Source organism: Arvicola amphibius, chromosome 12, assembly GCF_903992535.2.
Source record: "Arvicola amphibius chromosome 12, mArvAmp1.2, whole genome shotgun sequence".
In the NCBI taxonomy this organism is placed as follows: Eukaryota; Metazoa; Chordata; class Mammalia; order Rodentia; family Cricetidae; genus Arvicola; species Arvicola amphibius.
In genome coordinates, this window is record NC_052058.2 from 33,851,781 (window position 1) to 33,857,886 (window position 6,106).

Here is a 6,106-nt window from a genome sequence, read left to right on the forward strand (position 1 = left end):
TTTTTTGCAAAGAGACGTACTTGAATTTTTCAACCTGATTGCATGTTCCTGGTTTCCATTTTCTTTTTTTTTTCATGGTTTATTTTTTTATATTTAAAAATTTCCATCTCCTCCCCTTCTCCTCCCCCTTCCCTCCCCTCCTTCTCCCCCTTCCCTCCCCTCCCCTCCACCCATACCTCCCCTCCCTCCCTCTCAAGGCCAAGGAGCCATCAGGGTTCCCTACTCTATGCTAAGACCAAGGTCCTCCCAACTCCCCCAAGGTCCAGGAAGGTGATCGACCAAGCTGAGAAGGCTCCCACAGAGCCCGTCCATGCAGAAGAATCAGAGCCCAGCGCCATTGTCCTTTGCTTCTCAGTCAGCCCCCACTGTTGGCCACATTCAGAGAGACGGGTTTGGTCGCATGATCCATCAGTCCCATTCCAACTGGAGTTGGTGATCTCCCATTAGTTCTGTCCCACCGTCTCCATGAGTGAACGCACCCCTCACGTTCCTGACTTTCTTTCTCATGTTCTCTCTCCTTCTGCTCCTCATCAGGACCTTGGGAGCTCAGTCCAGTGCTCCAATGTGGGGCTCAGTCATTTTCTTCATCTATCGCCAGGTGGAGGTTCTATGGTGATATGCAAGAAATTCATCAGTATGGCTATAGGAACTGGCCTTTTGAGGCTCCCTCTCCTCAGCTGCCCAAGGAACTAACTGGGGGGCGTCTCCCTGGAAACCTGGGAACTCCTCTAGGGTCAAGTCTCTTGACAACCCTCAGAATGGGGGGAGCTCGGAGGAATGGGATGCTTGGGATACAGGAATGGTTTCCATTTTCTAAATCCTTGAATTTTGAATGTATCCTAGGAGGAAAGAAAGCCCCTCCTGAAAGCAAGACTTCTTTTTCTAGATATGCCATATACTCCCAACACCCAAGAGAGCCTCCCAACTGCCACATTAGGCAAACTTCACCTAAGTGTCCTTAGAATCAGGCTTCAATGGGGCTGAGTGTTCCAGTTTTCAGCCACCCAGCCTGTGCCCCGTGCCTATGTGATCCAGCAGGGACCAGATACATCAGCATGAGGACCCAACAAGGGGCCCCAGGGTCCTCTGGAGACTCCCCAGGAAGGCCATGACACAGGCTATTCAGTAGTCCCAAATCTTGATCACGAAGTGGCCACTTCTACCCTCTCCATTTCCCTGAAGGTTATACTCAGGCATTGTGCTTGAATTTCTCTAATGCGAATCCAGGTGGAAATATGCCACACCTTGGCTTGTAACTGGTTTCGACTGAGTCGGTGGCGAACACTGGTTCTACCATTCTCCATGTTTCCACAATGACAGCCATGCTGGAATGCCTTATGTTGTGTGAAGGGATTTTTGTGGGCTTTTTCTCTCCATTGCATAGTGTTGACCTCCAAAGCACTCATTCAAGGGATTCCTGTTACTGCCCCAACTTCCCTGTTTGGTACTACCCTTGATGTCATCACAACTTGGGCTGCGTACTTGAGTCCTGTCTTTTACCTGGATAGGACCTGAGCTTCTCCCATCCTTCCAGTCCTCTCCGGCTTCTGTCAATCAAACATCTCCTCTGGGAGAAGAATGGGCAAATTGAAACAGAGGTTGCTGGTGACAAAGTGCGAGCTCAGATACCCATGATTCTCTCCTATTGCCAAAGACCTGTGATGCATCAAGACTGTGACAGGCACAGGTGGATCACAGCAGACTGAGTTGGGCCTCAGGGGGCAGGCCTACTGTCTTGGTAGCCCAGGGTTCTGTCACTACCCAGCAGGCCCTGCCCTTAGCAGTCAGAGGCTGTCACTTTTATCAAAGTGGTACAGCTAGAACCTCCAGAGTGCAGATGTGGTCTTGGTTTGTAGGATGCCCTTTCTCAACTCTTGACCCTCGGCCTGGAAGCTAGGAGATGTCATAGCAGGGCCTAGGGGTATCTGCCCACCTAACTTTGTGCTTAGTCTGCCTATGTGGCTAAGGCACCACCAGAGTCATGGTGTCCCCACCAGTGTTCTGTGAGGCTGGTGGTTGCCTCCCTCTCCGCAGAGGAAAGGATGCTCTGCTCTGAGCATTTATGAGTGCTTTCCTGAGGTCTCACAGTCTTTCAGTGGAGGGACCAGGGTCAGTGCAAAGAAGCTGCCCCTAAGTGCATCCTGGGGACTTTGCCCTTATAGCCAAGGTAGAGGATTCTTCCTGGCTATAATGCTCTGGACTCCTCGCTGCTTTGCATAATCTCTCATCCTGGACTCCCGTTTGGGCTTTTTGAAGCCAGGAGTGTCCGTCACACCCTTAACAGTGACAGTGCAGTGTCCCTCTACAAGCACATGGCACAAGCCTACCTTCACACTCAACAGGAACTCATGTTCCCACAAAGCTAAGGTCTCAGTGCTATGACTCCATCCCTTTGTTTCTGTACCACGATTGGCCCAGCATGTAGACGTCTGGATAGCAGAAGAGAACTCACAAGGTATTTATTAAAAGACCCCCCTATCTTCCTCCTCCCATTCTCCTCCCTCTTCTTCCTCCTCTCCTCTCTCTCCCTCTCTCCCCCTCCTCCCCTCCCTATCTCTCTCCCTCTCCTTCTGCTTCCTTCCCTCCTTTTTTTCCTCCTTCCATTTAATCCCATAACTTCTTCTTTTTCTACCCTTTCATTCTGTTCTCAACTTCACCTTCCCAGCAGGCAAGTAGTGAGGGGTTTGTCATGTTTATTGGTCAGGATTCTCCAGAGCAGCAGAAGTAATGGATCAGCATGGGGTATGGAAAGCAGGTAACAACACTATGTCCACTGGCTCATGAAGTTACAGAGAAAGAGAAGTCCTGTGTCTGCCCTGGGGAGGAGAGAGGGAGCAGAAAGTCCAGCCAACTTACAGTGAGACCACAATGTGTCCTATCCTCCTGAAATACCTGCGTGGAAACCCCTACCCTCCCAGCATGACGTGAGGCCATAGAGGGTGACTAAGTCACGAGAGCAGAATCCCCTCAGCGGGATCCATCTGTCCTATGAGAACACAGCCAGTGTCCCCACAAAGAGCTACAAGACTGACTGGCCAGGCACGAGTCTCCTCAGCCTTAGACTACACCCTCCTGAGCGGTGAGCAGTAAATTCCTATGGAAGCCACACCATTTATGGTAGTTTATCACAGCTGCCAGAATGATCAGACCCAGGGGAAACCGATGGGCTTGGGGACCTTCTGCCATCTTTCAGGACAGAAGCTTCTAAAAGGTGGCAGAGTCTCTGAATAGTGAGGTGGTACAGAGAGTAGGGGGGCAGAAGTCAAGGGTCACAGAGAGGTCATCTTCATTGTCACAATACCATAGGGTGGCTAAGTAGTGACCAGGCCCAGAGACCTAGCCCCACCTGACCTGTCTGGCTGAAGCTGAACTGAAATATCCATGAAGGCTGGGCACTTGGTGACATGAGGGTAGCCATGACAGCTGGTTGGTGCCTTCTGGTCATAAGACTTTTGTCCAACACCAGAGGAAGAAGGTCCCCAGATAAAATGTATCTCCAATTATAAAAGAACTCTTTCTTGAATCTCTTAGATATAACAGGAAGCTTGCTAAAACGCCACAGGGCACTTCAAAATGCCCCCCCCCCCAGATTGCAAGTGTATATCTCCTTTGTCAGCTGAACGCCCTTGGGAATAGGGGTTGACTTTAAGGACGTGGCCACAGACTGAGCAGGTGTCTCCAAAATGATCTTCAAGGCATTGAGGAACCTGGCCCACAGTCTCCCCATGTGTGAGCCTGCTGCTCCCCCTCCCACCTTTCTCAAGATCTCCAGGAAGCAGAGAGCTGTGTGGGCAGAGAAGAGTCCATCAGCCTGCACCCACCCAAGGAGGGCCTCTCTTGCCAGAGAGAACCCCAGTCATGCCTGCCCCCTCCATCCTACAAACTGGCTTACGTGGACAACGCATGGCCCAGGCAGTGGGGAGCCTGAGAGTCCCACCAACTGTGTTCAAGAATCAGGGGCTGTGTGTGAGCTCATCTCACAGACGCTGTAGCAGAATGAGCAAGACTGGTACAAGTTCCAGCCAGACAGAGTCCAGCACTGGAAGGGGGAATGGACACAGACTCCCACCTCTGACTAAGATGATATCTGTAACCGATACCCACTGACAAAGGGAAAAATCATTCTTCTCCAACGGGGTGTCACTATGTGAATTAACACACTTTGAGTCAGGCCACGCTCCCAGGAGTAACTGGGCAAACACAAACATGCTCAAACATGTACCTGGTATGCGTATGGTATCATTTTGTTTCGTTTGGCATATTTTTCACCTTATCGGTCTTTTGCTTGTTTATTTTTATTTCCGTTTTTGTGGGTGGGGGTATGGGTTTCTTGGGTTTTTGTTTTGTTTGTTTGAGGAAAGATGGAAAAAGAAACATGAGGTTGAGTGTATAAGGGAATGAGGAGGATCTGGTAAGAACTGGAAAGGAGAAAACACAGTAAAAATACATTGTGTGAAAAACTTCAGTTAAGAAAAAGGAAAAGAAACATGGGTGTGTGGTGTCAACAGCATCATTGCTGCATTGGTTTTCCTGAGGTGCCTTGACCAAGCACCTAGACTAGGACCAAGACAGCAGATCTTTCTCTGGAGGCCGGATAGCTGCTCAAGCTGCACCCACCAGCTTCCTGTCACATGTCAAACATATGTCCTCACGGTGACTTGGGACCCAGCCGCTCAGGCCAGGCTGCAAGGTTGTGAAGGAAGGCACATCATCCCTTGGACAGATGAAGGAGAGGTGACCCCGCACTCACCATCCCTGTGACAGTTTGGGGAGGTCAAGGACACCAAGGCTAGAAGGTCAAGGTTCAGCTTAGGAGCCTGGAATTAACTCAGGAGTCTCAAACTCAGAGGTGTAATTCCTGTGACTAAAATTCCTGCAACTTTTTTCCCTGTTTATTGTGGTCTGAAGGTCTCAGGAAAGGGAACCCAGAGAGCCATGGGCCTGGTGGGACTCTCCAGGCAAGGAGGAGGCCAGGGCTCAGTTAGGAGGCCGATGCAGGCTACATTTGTGGCAGCTGTGTCCTGAGGATAGAGAGGTCTGAGAATAAACACACTCCTGCCTAGGCAACCTCACATCTTCTTCATTCTGTGCCCAGAAATCCCAGGCGTCATTCTGAAATCTGGGGAATGAGGGCGAGGGAGCCGGTGTTAATGCTATTACTCCAGAAGGTGGCGCTCAGAGCTTACGTTTGCCCAGTAAACCGCTCTCCAAATTCCACAAACCAACTACCACGCAGACTTTTGTTCCATCTTTTAGCTGGCTTTGTGCTACATTTCTAATTGTTGGAACTACTTTGCCCTTTCTAGAGATATCTCTTGAAAGAGTTGAGAGTCTGGAGGCACCTGGAGCGGCACACGGGGCATCCCCAAAGCCACACATTTCCCAACCAAACACACAGAACCGCAACTAGGGCCCATCAGCCCCGAGCCAGTCAGTCAGCTGATAAATTGGAGGTCTGTACCCTACACAAGTGCCCATCAAAGAGCCCTGCCCCTCCCAAAATCTTCCATCTTTCTGTTCTGGGAAACTTGGGCACTTGGCTCACAAACCTTGCATCCCGATGCCAAGCGGCATTCAGGGCACCTCAACACCATCTGGTGTGGTGGTCTGGAACCATTCCTTATGTTATCATCCTCCCCCACTCTCAGCTAGTTCTTGAACCTGGCCATCTGCTAAACACACAGCTCAGATATGCTCTTATCAGCTCCATGGAACCTTCCAGTGTGTACATTCTTTAGATACATACTCCCATGCCATAATTAAAGTTTATTTTAGCCCTCAACCACACCTGCATTTTCTCTCCAGTGCCACCCCTGAGTCAAGCTCATAGCCCACTCTTACTACAACATGCTACGTATGTGTCCCTGATTCCCCCCTCCACCAACTTCCCCTTCTTCATCTTCTTTTAAAACAATCTCATTCTATAGCCTAGGCTGACCTGGAACTCACTACATAGGCCAGGCTACCTCAGTCCCATGAGAACCCTCCGGTTTCCACTTTCTCAGAGTTGAGTTTATAGGACTGAGCCACCGCACCTGTCTCTGACTTTTCTCTCTGTGTCCTGTTCAGGTTAGCACTCTGAATCCTGGTGGACGGAAGCACCTGT